Raw genomic sequence first — 21,634 nt, 5'->3', positions numbered from 1 at the left:
CCACCCCAGGAGTGGAAAAGTGGGATATGCACAGTTAAAAACGTCTCGACAATTCTCAACTAGTAGATATGGAGGATTCGTAATCCTAATCTCCAGGCATACAAGTACATGAATCAAGGTATTGGTACTCATATTGATCGAATTTATATCTCTTCTTCCCTTACAAATAGGATAATTCAGATAAAACATCTTGACATCAACATGTCAGATCATAATCCAGTTCTACTTAAGTTCCACTGCATGGAAAAAGTAGAGATCTCTTCTGGACCATGGAGACTTCCACCAAATTTTCAGTTGATGTTTTCAACTAAATTTCAGACCCTCTGAAAGAATCAATAGACCTTACTTCAAAAATCTGTTTGAAGACAGTAAAGCAGAATATGATGGAATGGAGAAAGGAACATGCTTTCCTTGAAAGGAACAGGCTTTCCTCAAAAGGAACACATTGAAAGATCTGTATAAAGAGAGAAGCTGGTTCGTAACAAACCAATGCAATGGTATAGAATGTAGCAACATAATTAGAAACATTAACATAGAGATAGAACTGGAAAGGCAGAAACAAGTAAAAGAAAGAAATTTTAAGCAAAGAAAGGATTATCACTCAAATCTGTGTTGATGGAGAAGACATGTCAACCACTCAAGACATCCTTGACTCCTTTCAAAACCAACACAAAAATCTGTTTGAAGACAATAGTACCATTGGAAATTATAACTCTTGGAACATTAATGGATTTCCTGTTCATATTCAAGATGGGCTTGACAGATCCATTACAGCATCTGAAGATACCGCAGCCTATAAAGAATGCCAGACAAGAAAATCCCCAGGACCTGAGTCTAGGGATAGAAATTTATCACTAGGCCTGGGATTTTATTCTTCCCATTCTAGTTACACTATTTAATTCCTTTCTCTCACCAGGACACATACCAAGTGAATTTGTAGCAAGCCATACCATCCTCATTCCAAAACCTAATAGAGATCACACCTTAATCAGCAGCTGGAGACCTATTTCTCTATCTACCACTAACTACGAGATATTTTTCCGCATTATCAATGACAGGCTCAAAGTAGGAATGAAATATATAATTAAAAGCATACAGGTGAATGGAGTACCAGGTCAAGCAATAGAATTTAATCTATTTCTGCTACATGATCTAATCTGCTTAGTTAACATGAAAAAGCAGTTGATGGTAGTGGTATCAGTAGACCTTACTCAAGCATTTGATAACATCTGGCATTCCTTTCTATTCCACATCCTCCAGCAAATTGGTGAAGGTAAAAAACTGCTATCCGTTATCAAAGGAGCCTATGCCAATTCAACCACCTACCTCCTAGTTAATGGGTTCCTGTCAGATCCGATAAAAATTCACAAAGGAGTCAAGCAAGGTTGCCCTCTCAGTCCACTGCTCTTTGCATTGGTTCTTAAACCTTTTTTACAGGAAGTTAACAATACACATGCTGTGTGAGGAATAACAGTTCCTTCAACTATAAAGGAAAATAAGGTATTCGCATATGCTGATGATGTAGTGGGAACTTTGAAGGATAATGATTCTATATATATATTTTTTTGGTATTTTGGAAAAATTCAGCAAAAGCAGTGGATTAATTATTAATGCAGACAAGAATCGTTTCTCCAACTAGGAATTCCCTTCTCCACTTACCCAATATTACCAGTCCAAGAACTTAATACAAGAACTTTGAAATGTTAGAAAAATGGAAAATAGGGCCACTCTCCTTTTCTTCTAAAGGAACACAAGTCTTACATCTGTAAACACAACTATGGTCATTCAGGCTTGGCTGACCATGTCTTGGACACCACCGACAGAGTATCATGGAAGAAAACCACCATGCTCCATCACAGCAAATTCAAGAAAGAGAGACTATTCTTAGAAGCAGCAGCAGCTCTTAGAAATCAACCAAATCTTAATAAATACGGTTGCATTAAGCTTCCGAAAATTTGGGAAACACTCATCACCAGAGATCCTACTTTATATTCCAGGCCACCTACAACCACCCTTAGAGGGCGCTCCACCTAGATAGGACTTTGGTGTCACCCACGTGGTTGGGCTTAGTATTGTATGATATTTGTGTTATGTTACATTAGTTATTTTTGTAATCCCCGGAGATGTCCTAGTGACAAGGGCGAAATATAGGAAGTATTAAATTCTTTTTAATCCATTCTGAGTGTTGTAAAAAATCCATTAAACCTCCAACATTATGTCTTCACAGCACTTAAGCCTCTATACACGGATAACAATAATAATAATAATAAAACTAAAATAACAACTTGTTTGAATACCAGATCTTTGTTTTACTAATTATGTAATTAGTGCCTTCTTGTTAGTGGTATTGGACTTTCATCCACCAAAACCAGAGAAGGTTGTATTCATTACAGTCATAATTAGAGCGGTTTCAGTATCTTTCCACCACTCTAGCTATCACTTGTATCTTAATTGCTTGCCATCTTGTTTCTTGAGTACTGACATTGTCTGCATGTTTTTCAGGTTGTAATCAACTCTTACAGGAACAGGTCTTTTGCTCCTGTTGCAGGGTGACAGTCTCTTGTGAAGCTATGGCCTTAGGAGAGAAGAAGACAGGAAAGATGAAGTGAGTGGTCTGTCCTGAAGGAGATGGGGGGTTGAATAATTATAGATCATTTAGGATTTTCCTATTTAATTTTACTTTTAAGGGACTCTCTCCAATTTTGGGGGACAGTTTCCCAAAAGTGGATTCTGGCAACTCAATGGACTAGACGGTTTGTCTTTTTTTATTTGTTTGGTGTTTTTCCTTACTGTTAATGTTTTTACCTATGTTATATAATTTTATTTTAAGTTATTTTAATTTATTTTTATATATTTAGTTTTTATTTTGATTTTTTATTAATTTTTTTAATTATTTAATTAATAATTATTTAGTCATTAATTTTGGTTAAGGGATAATGATAACTAGCTTTTCTTCTCTGCATCCAGAGAATTGCTCAGAAGTTGGTTATTTGGGAATTTTGAATAATTATTTTCATTCCCTTACCTCTGCATTAACATTGGTTATTAGGTGTATGTCAGAGGCTTGGGGAAAACACTTCTTTGAAAGTGATAGAGATACTGGTGTGCTTGTTAGCCTGGTTAACATATGCTCTGGTGGCATTATTTAAGAGTATAGTACCATAGGCTTTAAGTAAATAATGAACCTAAGAGGTTGATTAAACCTGAGCATGGGGACCTGGCTAACATAAAGATCTGTTTAGGATTAAATTATAATCAATTGTAAAAGTGAGAATTTTTGGGGATAACAAAAAAAAAAAAAAATAATAATAATAGTAAAAAAAAAAAAATAAATAAATAAATAAAAAAAAAGTAAAAAAATGAGGGTTGTTATGGCCATTTTGTTTACTTTTCTTGGAATTGATCATGGGAGTTTCAGAATGATGCTGCCTTCAGATAGATAGCATAATGCAGGTGGGGAACTCCATCTTTTCCTGAAAAGATTTGGTCCCATTTCTGCTAACTGTAGTCTCAGGTAGTTTTTGATTGAGGCTCTTGAACTTCTTTTTATATCCTCTATTGTTTTCTTTTGTTTTTGATATGTTACAATATTCCTAATTTTTCAAATGTGATATTTAATTTCAATTAGTAGGTAGAGTAGTTGATTTTTCAAGCTTCCTTTCCCTGGTAGGTCTTGCAGGTATAGTGCTTGTTCCTTCCTGAGTGTGGGGATGTTGAAGGTGCTGCTTACATTAGCCCATATTTGTGTTGCCACTACGCATTCATAGAACAGGTGTTCTTGGGTTTCTTGTAGGGTGCAAAAGGCACAATTTGCACTTTGAAGTATTCTCCATTTCAGGAGTTTTGCATTTACTGGTAAGATGTTGTGTAACATCCTCCAGTTAAAATTGTGTCTGGATGAGTAGGTGTACTTGAAGTAACAGTGTTTCCATTTTTCCATTTCTTGGGGGGGGGGTCTGTTGGAATGTTACTAATTGCCTGTAATATGTCCTCTTTTTTAAGTTCTTGAAGGTGCTGTTTGTTCTTCTTTGTGGTGATGATTCTTGCTTGTCTAGATATGGTTCTGTAGTATTCTGATGAAATTTTTGCCTTTTCACCACTGTGGGTTTGGCCTGTGAACATTTTGTACTTTACACCTAGCCAGTACTGGCACATTTCATGGGAAGGGTGTGTAGTTTGCATAATCTTAATTACCTGCATAATTTTCTCTACTGAAAGCATATCTGTTATTCTTGGGATGTTCAGACCCCCTTGTTCCTTTCTTTGGGCCAATTTGTCTTTACTGACCTTTGCCTTTTTATTGTTCCAGAAAAAGCTGTAGATAATGTCTTCCAGTCTTTTAGTTTGTAGTTTGCTGAGTGGAAATGGAGTTGTGTAGTATTTTATCAAGGGGATCATTAACTGTTTGATGATTTGTGCTTTTCCAGTGGCAGTTAGGAGTACAGATTGCCAGATTTCTTTTATACAGATGATTTTCTTAATTAATTCTTCTTCGTTTTCAAGTTGGCCTAGGTGGTTGAAAGGAATTCCTAGTATGGTGATTGGTGCTGGATGTTGTGTTGCACCAGCTCCTAATACTTTTATTTTTGTTTTTGATTTGTTAATCTGAGATCCTGTTATTCTGTTGTACTTTTCTGTTGTCTGGAAGAGAGTTTTAAGGGCAGTGTTGTTGGTTATGATGCAAGTGACATCACCAGCATGTAGAAAACATTTTATTTCATGTTTCTTTGTTGGTGTTATAAATCCTTTAATTTCTGAGTTCTGTCTGATCATTTTTGCAAGCAACTCAATTTGTGTTACATATAAAGCTGGTGAAACATCCTCGATGAGTCTTAGGACTCCCTGGAGGTGTCAAATAATAATAACAGGGCAGCCTTGACTTACACCTTGCATTATGTTGATGTCTTCAGAGAGGTTACCGTTGATGCATATTTTGCTAATTATTATTATTATTATTATTATTAAACAAGACCTCATGGAGTCAAAGACTCATCTAGGAGGTCCTTTTATCTCACACACATCTCATCATACCGGGTCTTAAACACATTCAAACTCCTTGCAGACACCACACTCTCAGGCAAGGCATTCCAATCATTCACAACTCTGCATGAAAAAAACCTGCCTCTCACTCCCCTACTCACACCCTCTTTATACAGTTTCCAGGGATGACCTCTGGTTCTCCCCTGATCTCCCACTATTCTCTGTAGAACTACTCCACCATTGATCCTATAACAACCCCTTACCAACTTGTAGGTCTCTATCATATCTCCCCTCTTCCTTCTCTCCACTAGACTCTGCAAATTACATCTTTTCAATCTTTCCTCATACTCGACATTCCAGAGGTCAGAAACTACCTTAGTCAGTCGCCTTTGAACCCTTTCCAACATCTCTTCATCCTTCTGAAAACCAGGTGACCAAATCTGGGCACAATAGTCCATGTGTGGCCTAATCAAAGCCTTAAACAATGGAACAAGAATCTCCCTACTTCTACACGTCAGTGTCCTCCTCATCATTCCCAGAAGTCTTTGTGTTGTCTTCACAATTTTGGCGATGTGTCCCTTAAATTTTAGATCCTTATCCACTATCACTCCCAGATCTCTTATTTCCTCTACTTCCAACAATATATTCTCACCAAGCATAAATTCTGCATCCCATCTTTGTTTTCCAAATTTTAAAACCTTACATTTTGCAACATTGAACTCACATCCCCATTTGCTTGCCCAATCACTCAATTTATTCAAGTCTTCTTGCAAGGCCACAACATCTTCACTACTCTTCATGGTTCGTCCCAACTTTGCATCATCTGCAAACAACTGAATATCTCCATCCAAATCTTCGCCAATATCATTAATATACAAGTTAAATAGTAATGGCCCTAAAACAGATCCCTGAGGCACTCCACTAGTGACTTTCCTTTTCCTGGATATTGCACCCGCATACACAACTTGTTTATACCTATTAGATATTATTATTATTATTATTATTATTATTACGGGCAACTCCAGGAGTCATTAGACTCATCGAGGGAGGCCCAAATCATATTCATCACAACTATTTGACATTCATACAGTATCTATCATACCTCGCCTTAAACTCATTCACTGTCACAGCATCCACTACAGACTCAGGGAGCGCATTCCACTCATTCACTACTCTAAAAGTAAAGAACCCAGCTCTAACACCTTTACTAACCACACTTTTGCCCAGTTTCCATGGATGTCCCCTAGTCCTCCCACAACCACCCCTGTTCTCAAAAATATCTTCTGAATTAATTTTATAGAAACCCTTCAGTAATTTGAATGTCTCAATCATATCTCCCCTCCTCCGCCTATCAACCAATTTTTGCAACCCACAAATCCTCAACCTGTTCTCATACGGTTCATTCCACAGACCTGCTATCATCTTGGTCACTCGCCTCTGGATCCTCTCCACCTCCTCCCCATCAAGAAGAAACCTAGGTGACCAAATCTGAGCACAGTAGTCTAGATGGGGTCTTATCAAGGCTCGATAGAGAGGAACAATAACCTGCTTGTCTCTGCTTGTCAACGTATTCTTCAGCAACCAAGTGATTTGATGAGCTGTTTTGGTCACTTTTGAAATGTGTCCCCTAAATTTCAATTCCTTATCTACCAACACTCCTAAATCTCGTGCCTCATCAATTTCCTGGAGCAGGGTTCCACCAATGCAGTAAACTGCCGCCAATCTTTTCACCCCAAAATGCATAACCTTACATTTTCCCACATTAAACTGACATCCATTCTCCTTAGCCCAGACCTCCAATCTATCCAAATCATCCTGCAAAATTTTGACGTCATCTGCATTCACTATTGCCCTACCCAACTTCGCATCATCCGCAAACAAATGAACTGTTCCTCTCAGATCATTTCCTATATCATTTATGAACAAATTAAACAGCAGTGGTCCAAGAACAGATCCTTGTGGCACACCACTAGTCACAGGCCGTCTTGTGGACTCTACTCCCGAGTAAACCACTCTCTGATATCTCTCCGTCAACCACCCTCCTATCCATCTCACCAACCCTATGTCCATTCCCATATGCTGCAATTTACTGATTAGAATTCCATGTGGAATCCTGTCAAAGGCCTTGGCAAGGTCCAGTAGAATCACCGTAAACCCATTACCCTTATCCAGTTCAGCAGTCACTGTGTTATAATACGTGAGCAAGTTACTGAGGCATGACCTACCCTTCACAAAACCATGCTGTCCCCAATACAGTATCCCATTTTCTTCTATCAAATCTTGTATTTTCCTCTTGACTATTTTCTCTAAGACCTTGACAATGATTCCTGATATGCTAATCGTCGGTAATTTACAACAGCAGTCTTGGAACCACCTTTATGCAGTGGAACTATTTTCCCCTCTTTCCACGCACTCGGGACTAACCCAGACCCGAGACTCAAATTAAACAAAATGGTCAAGGGCACTGACAATTCTTTAGCTGCTTCTCGTACAACACGAGCTGGTATACCATCCAATCCCACAAATGTATTGACATTGAGGTTATGCAATAGACTACTCACCTCCACTTCATTAACCACAATTCCCGTATAATCTACTGGTTTATTCGTTTCTGCAATGTCACCACCTGGATGATATACTTTTGCAAAGTGCTCACTCAGTAACTCAACTATCTCAACTGATTCAGTTACCTCCCTACCATCGGCATTCTTTAAAATCAATCTGCCATGTACATTTTTCCTTTTACTTGCTACATATCTAAAAAACTGTTTAGGATTCTCTTTAGCCTGCATGGCCAATGTTCTTTCGTAATCCTTTTTTGCTATTCTTACCACACTCGTCACCCTTCTGGCCTGCTCTTTATACCGTTCATGTGCCTGCCGGTCACCCTTCTCCTTAAATTCCCTCCATAGTTGTTTCTTTTTTTGCAACTCAAGCTTAATGGTGTTATTCATCCATTTAACCCCTACTTGATTTATTATTCGGACTCTAGGTATACAGTCAGCCATTGCTTCATGCAAGAACTCCTTAACTACCTCCCATGCACTATCAACTTCTAGTCCTTGCAGTTGTACATGCCATGGCACTGAACCAATCAAACTCCTAAGCTTGTCATACTTTCCTGCCCGATAATTCCACATGTACCCTGTCTTAATTGAAAATTCTACACCTTTAGCCACCTCCCAAGTTAAGACCCTATGATCACTCTCACCGATTGGTGGCAATGTGGTCATATTTGTTACAGCCAAATCCTCAGGTGTAATTACTAGGTCAAGCACTCTCTGACCCCTAGTATTTTCCATTACATGCTGTCGCAGATAGTTATCCTTTAATAACCGCATAAAATCCAGTTCCTTCCTCCCGTGTGTCCTCTCCTCACTCCAATCAATGCGACCATAGTTGAAATCTCCCATAATAATCACCCTCCTTCCACCCATTTCTTCTATTTGCTTATGCATACTGTCACCACCATCTTTTCCATCACCTGGTCTATAGCAGCACCCAATTGTATATTTAGTTCTGCTAGCCACAATCTCACACCAAATGGCCTCAAATGTGCTCTTTTCTCTATCCTGCAATTCAACTTCTATTCTCCTTAGCTGGAGCTCATCAGCTATCATCAACAATACTCCTCCCCCCATTTTATTCTCTCTGTCATTCCTGAACACACTATACCCATCACATTCAATCCCACTAGTTATATCATCTACAGTCAGCCATGTTTCACTAATACCTATAACCTGTGGTCTGGAAGTGCCAACCATGGACAAAAACTCTTCCTTCTTGTTCCTAATACTCCTAGTATCAGTGTACATGAATTTAAGACCCCCATTAGCCCCAACCCTACCTTGATGCCTTATATTAACTATCCCACTCTGATTTGTTGTCCTTATTTGCTCTGGCATATTATATTCATTCTTACATTCAACTGCCTCCACAAGGACTGTATCTCTACTCCCCCCCCCCCCCCTAACAAATCTAGTTTCCCTGAATAGCCAGTCTCCAATCCAATGCACTAATCTAATATCCAACCCCATCTGCTCTAGTTTGACTGTCAACTTATCATGAGGTACTCTATCAAAAGGTTTTGCAAAATCCAAGTATATTACTGTGTATCCTTCTCCTCTGTCCAAGGAAGCAGTCACTTTATTGTAATAAGTAAGTAGATTACTAAAACACGAACTCCCTTTAGCAAATCCATGCTGTCCATCAAAGATTATACCATTGTTGTCAACCCAACTCTGGATACTAGTTCTCACAAGCTTCTCCAACAACTTAACCACAACACCTGACACACAGATAGGCCTATAGTTTGATGCTTGAGTTTGATCACCTCCTTTATGAAGTGGCACAATCTTGCCCTCCTTCCACTCTTTAGGGACTTGACCAAGTGCAAGACTTGTATTAAAAAAATATGTCAAGGCAGGTGTCAACTCTCTGGCACATTCCTTCAGAATACACAGTGATATATTATCAAGTCCCACAGCCTTATTTACATCTAGTTTACTCAACTCCCCAAACACCTCTTGCTCACTTACAGTCAGTCTCTCCTCCCCATCATCAACTACTCTTAATCTCTCCATGAAGTCACATTCACAAGATTGAAAGATCTTTATGAACTGCTCATTAAGTATCTCCACCACACATTCTGCAACAGCTGTCTTTATACCATTTCCTCCAATCAATGTCATCCTTCCATAATCATTCTTTCTTTTGCTGGCTACATATCGAAAGAACTCCGTAGGATTCTTTTTAGCTTCATTAGCTAACTGCTGTTCATACCTCTCTTTAGCTACTCTCACCAACCAAGTCACTCTCCTTGCCTGGTCTTTGTAGAACTCATGAAATTGGTTACTTCCACTTCTCTTATGCTGCCTCCACAATGCCCTTTTTCTCTGTATTGCATGCTTAATCTCTTTATTCATCCATCTCACACCTAACTTATTTAACCTTCTCACCCGTGGTATACATTTAGACATTGCATCCACTAAATATCTTTTGAAAATCCCCCAAGCTGCATTGATCTCTTTTCCAGCTAACTCCTCATTCCATGCTACACCTGCAAGCTGTCTCCTGAGCTCTTCATAATCACTCCCCCTTGTAGTTCTACATATACCATTTTTTCACAGGGGTCCTTGCACTGCTGGCAACCACCCAAGTAATCACCTCATGGTCACTTTCACCAATTGGTGGATGATTTGATACCTCATTAATAATTACATCCTCCGATGAGATGACCAAATCCAAGACCCTTAATCCTCTTGTGCCCTGTGTTACATACTGTCTGAGGTAGTTATCCCTCAAAAACTCAAGAAACTCATTTTCTTTACATCCAGTTGCTATCTCTTCATTCCAGTCTATATTGCCATAATTAAAATCACCCATAATGATCACCCTTTTCTTATTTGCTTGGCTTATTTGACTATACATTTCACTATCACCACCATCCACATTACCAGGTCTATAACAACATCCCACCAAGTATTTGATTCTATTCACCTCTATCTCACACCATACTGCCTCAAAACCACTGGCCCCATTTCCCTCTTGCATCTCTACCTTGTATGGACATAACTCTTTCTCTATCATCAATAGCACTCCCCCTCCCTTTTTACCCCTTCTATCCTCACGAAACACATCATACCTTTCCATCTCTATTCCTGTCAGGATGTCATCCTCATCTAACCATGTCTCACTTATTCTGACATTCTCTGGGTGCACAGACGCAATTAGTGCAACCATTTCATCCGCCTTGTTTCTTATACTTCTAGCATTGGTATACAAACACAACAACTCATTTCTGGATCCACAGCTAGTTCCATTGATACCACTCACTGATGTGATCTCTCCATGCTGGACTGGGGCCATTTCCCTTTCTGCTTCTTCATTTTAGAACCCTTTGCCATTCCATCTGTTTCCTTTTGATCCCTGATCATCCCATTACTTTCCTGCCTACACATTCTCTCACCTCCTCTTGGAGCATCCACCTTTCTCACACTGTGTATCCCTGTCCACCCTGCGCCTCGCCGTTTCCCTGCTCCTCTTGCACACCCATTCTCTCATTTTCTATACTCATACCACTCACTTCCACATTCATTTCCACTCCTTCAATCTCTCCTGTCTTACTCTCCTGCTCTTCCACATCACTCCCCTCTCGATCTGATTCATTCTCTCTATTCACTTCTCTACCTTCCAGCAGCAGTCTCTCCAAGTGACTCACACCATAACCACGCAAATGCAGTCCATCGCTCCCATACAGCTCACTTCGTCCCTCAAACTCATTCCACACATTAACAAACTGTACTCCCATCTCCTCACACATTTCAGCCAGAATATCATTCATAATCCTTGCTCTCCGCCTCATTTCACCACAATCATACCTAGGCAACACACTGACCACCCTTCCTGTCACACTATTCTCCTTTATCTTTCCAAGCAGTCTCCTGACATTCATTTTGACATGCTCTTTGTTCTCTCTCAAATCATTCGTACCAATTAATACAATTAACTCTTTTGCTCGTTCCCTCGTCATATTCAATGCCTCAATCACTCTACTCATTTTACCGCCTGGAAAACATACCTTGTGCATTTTATCCTCTAGCACACCTTTAATAATGGAGTCGCCATACAATGCCACTCGCTCATCTTTTGTTAACTCTTTCATGCCATCATGATTTATTTTAATAGTTTTGACCTGAATTCTCTTAATTTCATTCCGCATCCATTTCATTTCTTGCTTCATCCAATCCAATTCACCTTCTGAACCTCGCGACACATTCACTCTATCATTAAATCTTTCTAACTTTCTAACTGTCGACCCCCTCTTCTCACTTTCCCTCTCATTCATCCTTCTTTGTTTCCGTACTTTCGGTCCAACATACGTCCAACTTTCGCTATCATTCTTCTCACTTTCACTCTCACATATCTTTCTTTGTTTCCGTATTTTCAGACTAACGTGCGTCCAACTTTCGCTATCATTCTTCTCACTTTTACTGTCATTCATCTTTCTTTGGTTCAGTACTTTCGTTCCATCATGCGTCCAACTTTCGCCATCAGTCATTCTTTTTTCGCTATCATTCATTCTTTCGATTTTTTTTACTTGCGATTTCTGCACCACGCCATTTCTACTTTCATTCGTTCTCTCAATTTCGTTTCTTTCCGTCTCACTTTCGTCCCTTTTAACATCCGTTACGGTTGTCAAATTGCTCTTTTTCTTTTTTCCTGATTTTTTAACATTTTTTCGCCTGTCTTTCTCGCCATCCTTCTCTTGCAAACGTGCACTCGCGACACAATCGGTACTAGCACTTTCTGTCATCAACTTCATATTCGCATTCATCAATTCCTCGTTCAGGTCACATTTCGTACACACCCTTCTTCCATCCGCACTAAACATCCACAAATCTTTTATGTAATCGAAGGAATACATATAACAGACCTCACACACTTAACGAACCGACTGAAATCCAAATTAAAATCATGGAATGACAATGCCGCCGCCATTTTTTTTTTTTTTTTTTTTTCTCTGCAGGTTACTAGGTCTTATATTAACGTTTTCGTATTTAGTTTAAGCAAGAAAAAAAACCCCACACTAATAATATCGGTAGCGTACAACGTTTACAGCCGCTCTTACTTAAACAATTACGCATATATACTTAATTATTTCTAGTAAAACTTATCTGAATCAGGAGCTCTTCAAAACACGTTCGTAGCGCTTGACCCACTAGCGCCCTCAAATTATGTTCTTGTATAGACAGTTTATCATACGTAGGAAGTGTGGGCCATAGTTATGTGCTGTTAGGGTTGCTGTTAAGAGTTCATGGTTAACTCTGTCAAAAGCTTTGCTTTGGTCAAGGGAAACCAATGTTGCATTTATTTTTTTTTCTTGGGTGTACTGGATGATGTCTCTGATTAAACTAGTTGTCTGGAAGGTGTGTCTGCCTGGTATAGCACAGGTTTGATTTGTGTGTATTATTGTTTTTAGTGTTGGGCTCAGTCTGTTGGTTATTATTTTGGCTAATATTTTGTAGTCAGTGTTCAGCAAGGTGATAGGCCTCCAATTGCTGACCTGCAATATGTCTGTCTTAGGCTTTGGGATTAGGGTTATAATTCCTAGTTTCCGTGAAGATGCTAATTCACCATCTTTGATGAGTGTGTTGTAGACTTGTGTCAGGATGGGAGCTAGATTGTTTTTAAATGTTTTGTAAAAGGTACTCCCAAGTCCATCTGAACCTGGTGATTTATTTACTTTCAGTGTGGAGATTGCGTGCTTTACTTCTATTTCTGTAATTTCTCTTTCCAAGTCCTCTCTGTCTTCTTGTGGTATCTTAGGTAGGTTACTGGTTATTTCCTCCCATTCCTTCTTGTTTGTTTTGTGGCATGTAGTTCTCTGTAGTAAGTTGTGAAGATTTTACTTATTTCTATAGAATCTGTAACTGTTAAGCCTAGGTGCTGTACTTCCTCTATTGCCTGTTCCTGTCGTTTTTTAATTTGGCTGTAGAAGAGCTTCGTGAATTTTATCTCTGCTGTTATGTTGGTCAACCTGCTTTTTAACTGTAGGGTGTTTAGTTGTGTTTCTTTGATTCTTTCTATTTCTGATTCATACTTTTTGATCAAGTCCTTCATTCTGGGCATGTTGTGGTTGTTTGAGCCGGCTTTTAGTATATTGATTTTCGTGTAGAGTGTGGAAGTCATCTGTCTTTGTTCTTTCTTTTTGTTTTTTTCCCATTCCATTATTATTGTACGACATTTTCCCTTTAGGTTTTCCCACACTTCCATTAGTGGTCTTTGAGTTCTGCTTTTTCTGTTTTTCTGCCAGAATCCAGGCCCATGATTTGGTGGTTTGTAATTTATGTTGATGATTACCATCATGTGGTCTGATAGATTTTTACTGTTATTTACTGCGACTGTATCTGTTGAGTCCAGGAGGTGATGGAGATTTTTACTGAGGTAAAGCCTGTCTATTCTTGTGGATACTCTTCCATTGGTCCAAGTGGGTGGGGGTTGGGTTGTATTTAGGATTTTGTGTGGTTTTGTGTGTTGTGTGGTAACTAAAATAACAACTTGTGAGAGAGACAGAAATGAATGCAGTGATTGAACTCACAGGAAATAATGTTTTATTCATCAGAATCAGGGTCCCCTGGACCACATACACGATTTTCAATGTGCTGACCTTTCTTGTATACAACAAATTGCATCTGGTGTGCGACATGCTCTACAGCTGAGCATAAGGAGTCAGATTGGATGTTCATAACAGACCGTTTTATGTTCTCTATCAAGACATGCAAGTTGGGAATGCCACCAACATACACAATGGATTTCAAATACCGTTTAAAGTAAAACAACTTAACAAGTAAAGTAAAGTATGCTGAGGCAAGGTAGGACGCATATTGAGCACAATTCGTCAGTCATCCGAATAACTGCCTGAACATTCCCAATCCCTTTTTAAGTGGAACTGGTGGCACTGCTGTCATGTACGCACAATAAAATTTGCATAATCCCTTTTACCTGCATTTACTGCAAATATTTGACTGCTTTCGTCTCTGACAGTGCCAAAATTCCCCCTTTCGGCGATTTTTGGTACTAAATCTTTTTTTCGCAGAATTCATCTCCCCATTCCTTCAAAAGTCTCAATATAAAATTTGGTCTCATTCCATTTATTGGTTTTAGCTGCAGATGCCTCCAAAGAGGGAAAGTTATTTTATGGCCACCCTGTACTTCAGGTGCAAACTTTGTTTGCTTACACTTGGATAAACGATTAAACCAAGTATATAATTTCTTGGTATCTTTAATTTATAACCAAGACAGTGTTTAAAGTGTTGGTCAGACCACACTTGTACAATTTTGTTCATATTTGGTCACCTGGTTTTCAATGTGATGTGGACATGTTGGAGAGGGTCCAGAGATGAGTGACTAAGATAATATCAGGAGTGTGGAATGCTGGCTATGGAGAAAGGTTGTAGAAATGTTAATTCCAGAATTTGATGGATAGGATGAAAAGAGTTGATATGACAGAGACATTTAGTTAGAGGATTTTATCAGATTAATCCAGAAGGGGACTATAAAAAAGAGTAGAAGGAGAGTGGGATAGAACCAAAGGTCACCCCTGGAAGTTATGTAAGAGAATAATAAAGATTGGTGTGAGGACTAGATTTTTTACATGAAGAATTGTCAGTGAATGGAATGTATTACAGGAATATGTTGTTAATGAAGGTAGTGTTAAAAATTTTAAGATTCAGTATGATAAATATGTTGTTGGTTGATGAACCTCTCATGGTCATTCTGCAAACTCCATGGAGAATGTAAGGATAAGAATAATATGTGTGATCAGAGTGGGAGATCACAACTAGAAATCACATTCTAGAGAAAAATATGGTAACAGCTATATCTGTGCTCTAAGAGCATTGAATATCACTGCCACCTAGCAGTATGGTTGCATTTTTTTCAAAGTAGTGAAGCTATGCTTATAAAGAGACAATATTTTCTCCACAACAGAGAATTGTTGATGGAAATAGGCCATACCACAGGAATCTGAGGTTGACATGTCTGTGAGAGCCCATATATTGTATCACCAGCTAGATTTTCTCCCAGAATTTTTTCCATACTGGGAATCAAACATATGCCACCTGTGTAAGAGGCAGGAATCCTAGCCTACCTCTTATGCTGATGCAGATCACGTGTAGGAGCCAAGATGTGAAATTTCCATATACAAGACATTTATCAAAGCATAAATGGAATCCTATGTGCAGATTTGGTCACATTGTTTTTAAGCAAAGCTGAAAGGGTCCAATGAAGGATAACTTAAATGATGATGGATCTCTGGAATGTTGGCTAGATAGATTGAGAAAATGGCATTTGCCAAACATAGTGAATTAGAGGAGAATAGAAGGAAAGGATGATATGGTACATATAAGTTGGTGATGGTTTTTTTTATCAGATTAATGTGAAGAAGATTTTTCATGAAACAGAAGGACACAGGGAAAGAACAAAAGAGCACACATATAGAATAAGCATAAGGTGGATGTAAAGAGAGAAGTAAGGAATAAATGGTTTGAATGAAGAGTGTGGTTTGGTGAGTCGAATTTAATATGTGAAAATGGTGAATGCAGTATTTATTTTTTAGGAGAAGTAACAGTAAAGAATGTTAAGGCACAGTGTGATGAGCAATGCATATCATGCTCTACAATTTAACAAAATTTGACTGATGACTGCATAATAATATAATCTACAATAAATAGGAGGGCGCTAGTGGGCCAAGCGCTGCGGACGCGATTTGAAGAGTTCCTGGTTCAGATAAGTTTTACTAGGAATAATTAAGTATATATGCGTAATTGTTTAAGTAAGAGAGGCTGTAAATGTTGTATGCTACCGATATTATTAGTGTGGGGGTTTTTTCTTGCCTAAACTAAATTACGAAATCGTTATTATTAGACCTAGTAACCTGCAGAGAAAAAAAAAATGGCGGCGGCATTGTCATTCCATGATTTTAATTTAGATTTAAGTCATTTCGTTAAGTGTGAGGTCTGTCATATGTATTCCTTTGATTACATAAATGATTTGTGGATGTTTAGTGCAGATGGAAGAAGGGTATGTGCAAAGTGTGACCTGAACAAGGAACTGATGAATGCGAATATGAAATTGATGACAGAAAGTGTTAGTACCGATTGTGTCGCAAGTGCACGTTTGAAAGAGAAGGATGGTGAGGAAGAGAAACAAAAAAATGTTAAAAAATCAGGAAAAAAGAAAAAGAGCGATTTGACAACCGTAACGGATGTTAAAAGTGACGAAAGTGAGGTGGAAAGAAATGAAATTGAGAGAACAAATCAAAGTAGAAATGGCGTCATGCAGAAATCACAAGTAAAAAAAATCTAAAGAATAAATGATAGCAAAAAAAGAATGAATGATGCTGAAAGTTGGATGAATGTTGGAACGAAAGTACGGAACCAAAGAAAGATAAATGAGACTGAAAGTGAGAAGAATGAGAGTGAAAGTGAGAAGAATGATAGTGAAAGTTGGAAGTATGTTGGACAGAAAGTATGGAAACAAAGAAGGATGAATGAGAGGGAAAGTGAGAAGAGGGGGTCGAGAGTTAGAAAGTTAGAAAGATTTAATGATAGAGAGAATGTGTTGCGAGGTTTGGAAGGCGAATTGGATTGGATGAAGCAAGAAATGAAATGGATGCGGAATGAAATTAAGAGAATTCAGGTCAAAACTACTAAAATAAATCATGATGGCATGAAAGAGTTAACAAAAGATGAGCGAGTGGCGTTGTATGGCGACTCCATTATTAAAGGTGTGCTAGAGGATAAAATGCACAAGGTATGTTTTCCGGGCGGTGCAATGAGTAGGGTGATTGAGGCACTGAATATAAGGCGGGAGCGAGCAAAAGAGTTAATTGTATTAATTGGTACAAATGATTTGAGAGAGAAAAAAGAGCATGTCAAAATGAATGTCAGGAGACTGCTTGGAAAGATAAAAGAAAATAGTGTGACAGGAAGGGTAGTCAGTGTGTTGCCTAGGTATGATTGTGGTGAAATGAGGTGGAGAGCAAGGATTATGAATGATATTATGGCTGAAATGTGTGAGCAGATGGGAGTACAGTTTGTTAATGTGTGGAATGAATTTGAGGGACGAAGTGAGCTGTATGGGAGCGATGGACTACATTTGAGTGGTTATGGTGTGAGTCACTTGGAGAGACTGCTGCTGGAATGCAGAGAAGTGAATAGAGAGAATGAATCAGATCGAGAGGGGAGTGATGTGGAAGAGCAGGAGAGTAAGACAGGAGAGATTGAAGAAGTGGAAATGAATAGGGAAGTGAGTGGTATGAGTATGAAAATGAGAGAATGGGTGTGCAAGAGGAGCAGGGAAACGGGGAGGCTCAGGGTGGACACGGATACACAGCGTGAGAAAGGTGGATGCTCCAAGAGGAGGTGAGAGTATATGTAGGCAGGAAAGTAATGGGATGACCAGGGATCAAGAGGAAACAGATGGAATTGCAAAGGGTTCTAAAATGAAGAAGCAGAAAGGGAAATGGCCCCAGTCCAGCATGGAGAGATCACATCGAGTGAGTGGTATCAGTGGAACTAGCTGTAGATCCAGAAATGAGTTGTTGTGTTTGTATACCAATGCTAGAAGTATAAGAAACAAGGTGGATGAAATGGTTGCACTAATTGCGTCTGCGTACCCAGAGATTGTTGGAATAAGCGAAACATGGTTAGATGAGGACGACATCCTGACAGGAATAGAGATGGAAAGGTATGATGTGTTTTGTGAGGATAGAAGGGGTAAAAAGGGAGGGGGGAGTGCTATTGATGATAGAGAAAGAGTTATGTCCATACAAGGTAGAGTTGCAAGAGGGAAATAGGGCCAGTGGTTTTGAGGCAGTATGGTGTGAGATAGAGGTGAATAGAATCAAATACTTGGTGGGATGTTGTTATAGACCTGGTAATGTGGATGGTGGTGATAGTGAAATGTATAGTCAAATAAGCCAAGCAAATAAGAAAAGGGTGATCATTATGGGTGATTTTAATTATGGCAATATAGACTGGAATGAAGAGATAGCAACTGGAAGTAAAGAAAATGAGTTTCTTGAGTTTTTGAGGGATAACTACCTCAGACAGTATGTAACAGAGGGCACACGAGGATTAAGGGTCTTGGATTTGGTCATCTCATCAGAGGATGTAATTATCAATGAAGTGTCAAATCATCCACCAATTGGTGAAAGTGACCATAAGGTGATTACCTGGGGGGTTGCTAGCAGCGCAAGGACCACTGTGAAAAAAGGGTATATGTGGAACTACAAGGGTGTGATTATGAAGAGCTCAGGAGACAGCTTCCAGGTGTAGCATGGAATGAGGAGTTAGCTGGAAAAGAGATCAATGTAGCTTGATGGATTTTCAAAAACTATTTAGTAGATGCAATGTCTAAATGTATACCATGGGTGAGAAGGTTAAATAAGGTAGGTGTGAGATGGATGAATAAAGAGATTAAGCATGCAATACAGAGAAAAAGGGCATTGTGGAGGCAGCATAAGAGAAGTGGAAGTAACCAATTTCATGAGGTCTATAAAGACCAGGCAAGGAGGGTGACTTGGTTGGTGAGAGTAGATAAAGAGAGGTATGAACAGCAGTTAGCTAATGAAGCTAAAAAGAATTCTAGGGAGTTCTTTTGATATGCAGCCAGCAAAAGAAAGAATGATTATGGAAGGATGACATTGATTGGAGGAAATGGTATAAAGACAGCTGTTGCAGAATGTGTGGTGGAGATACTTAATGAGCAGTTCATAAAGATCTTTCAATCTTGTGAAAGTGACTTCATGGAGAGATTAAGAGCAGTTGATGATGGGGAGGAGAGACTGACTGTAAGTGAGCAAGAGGTGTTTGGGGAGTTGAGTAAACTAGATGTAAATAACGCCGTGGGACTTGATAATATATCACCGCGTATTCGGAAGGAATGTGCGAGAAAGTTGACACCTACCTTGACATATTTTTTTAATACGAGTCTTGCACTTGGTCAATTTCCTAAGGAGTGGAAGGAGGGCAAGATTGCGCCACTTCATAAAGGAGGTGATCGAACTCAAGCATCAAACTATAGGCCAATCTGTGTGTCAGGTGTTGTAGTTAAGTTGTTGGAGAAGCTTGTGAGAATTAGGATCCAGAGTTGGGTTGATAACAATGGTATAATCTTTGATGGACAGCATGGATTTGCTAAAGGGAGGTCATGTTTTAGTAATCTACTTACTTATTACAATAAAGTTACTGCTTCCTTGGACAGAGGAGAAGGATACACAGTAATATACTTGGATTTTGCAAAACCTTTTGATAGAGTACCTCATGATAAGTTGACAGTCAAACTAGAGCAGATGGGGTTGGATATTAGATTAGTGCATTGGATTGGAGACTGGCTATCTGATAGTTATCAACAAGTTGTGTATGGGGAGTGCAATATCCAGGAAAAGGAAAGTCACTTGTGGAGTGCCTCAGGGATCTGTTTTACGGCCATTACTATTTAACTTGTATATTAATGATATTGGCGAAGATTTGGATGGAGATATTCAGTTGTTTGCAGATGATACAAAGTTGAGACGAACCATAAAGAGTAGTGAAGATGTTGTGGCCTTGCAAGAAGACTTGAATAAATTGAGTGATTGGGCAAGCAAATGGGGATGTGAGTTCAATGTTGCAAAATGTAAGGTTTTAAAATTTGGAAAACAAAGATGGGATGCAGAATTTATGCTTGGTGAGAATATATTGTTTGAAGTAGAGGAAATAAGAGATCTGGGAGTGATAGTGGATAAGGATCTAAAATTTAGGGGACACATCGCCAAAATTGTGAAGACAACTCAAAGACTTCTGGGAATGATGCGGAGGACACTGACGTGTAGAAGTAGGGAGATTCTTGTTCCATTGTGTAAGGCTTTGATTAGGCCACACATGGACTATTGTGCCCAGATTTGGCCACCTAGTTTTCAGTAGGATGAAGAGATGTTGGAAAGGGTCCAAAGGCGACTGACTAAGGTAGTTTCTGACCTCTGGAATGTCGCGTATGAGGAAAGATTGAAAAGATGTAATTTGCAGAGTCTAGTGGAGAGAAGGAAGAGGGGCAGATATGATAGAGACCTACAAGTTGGTAAGGGGTTGTTATAGGATCAATGGTGGAGAAGTTCTACAGAGAATAGTAGGAGATCAGGGGAGAACCAGAGGTCATCCCTGGAAACTGTATAAAGAGGGTGTGAGTATTGGAGTGAGAGAGAGGTTTTTTTCGTGCAGAGTTGTGAGTGATTGGAATGCCTTGCCTGAGAGTGTGGTGTCTGCAAGGTGTTTGAATGTGTTTAAGACACGGTATGATGAGATGTGTGTGAGATAAACGGACCTCCTAGATGAGTCTTTGACTCCATGAGGTCTTGTTTAATAATAATAATAATAATATCACTGTTTAATACACACCCACACACAAAAAAAAATTAAACTTCCCAGTAACAATGAATATTACTGTAATATTGTAATTACATTTCATTAATGTAATGTAATGGAATGTAGGAAGTGTTTTCATGCACTGTCAAGGTCTTCTAAATATTGATTGTGCAAACTCTAAATGACATACCTTACTCAGTTATTTGGAACAGATGATTGAAGTTTGTTTCTTGTAGTATAAAGCTAATTCCTGCAAGATAAGACATCATATATTATATCATAAAATACAGTTTATTGAGGATTTTACACTACCATACTTCTTTTCACTGGCTTACTCAGTCAAGTGTGATATAGCAGAATATGCTGTTTTCAATAGAGTTTAGCTGTAGTCAAATATGAGGAAAAATTAGCATGCATTCAAGTCTGAATGGGCTGATCACTATTCTCAAAGAATCCTTTTGGCACATTGGGGTTCAATTCCTGAGAACTGCTGTTTACTTTACTTCTGTTTGTGAAAATCTATTTAACCACGCTACCGGCCAGAACATATATATATGTCCAAATTTCCATGGATGCGAAGTGCATATTAAAACTATAATACCATCGCCATTACATTGAAATATATGATGGATACGAAACGTATGAGGATGCATATTTGATCCACAATGGCCAGTAAGATGGTTAAGTTCAAAAATGACTAAAATGATGAAACTTCAAAGTCAAAAAGAAGTAGTGTATTATTAATT

At 38.8% G+C, this 21,634-nt stretch overlaps 1 protein-coding gene across 4 annotated transcripts in view; it reads right to left on the bottom strand.

Annotated features, from left to right (window-relative positions):
- unc80 (unc80, NALCN channel complex subunit) overlaps positions 1 to 21,634 on the bottom strand; it is a 1,852,146-nt gene that overhangs the window by 909,057 nt on the left and 921,455 nt on the right. The gene's annotated exons all lie outside the window — the stretch shown is intronic.

The sequence above is a fragment of the Typopeltis vanoorti genome, chromosome 14 (genome assembly GCF_054136105.1).
Source record: "Typopeltis vanoorti isolate ZY-2024b chromosome 14, IOZ_Tvanoo_1.0, whole genome shotgun sequence".
NCBI classification, from domain to species: Eukaryota; Metazoa; Arthropoda; class Arachnida; order Uropygi; family Thelyphonidae; genus Typopeltis; species Typopeltis vanoorti.
This window is presented reverse-complemented; position numbering and strand designations above follow the sequence as displayed.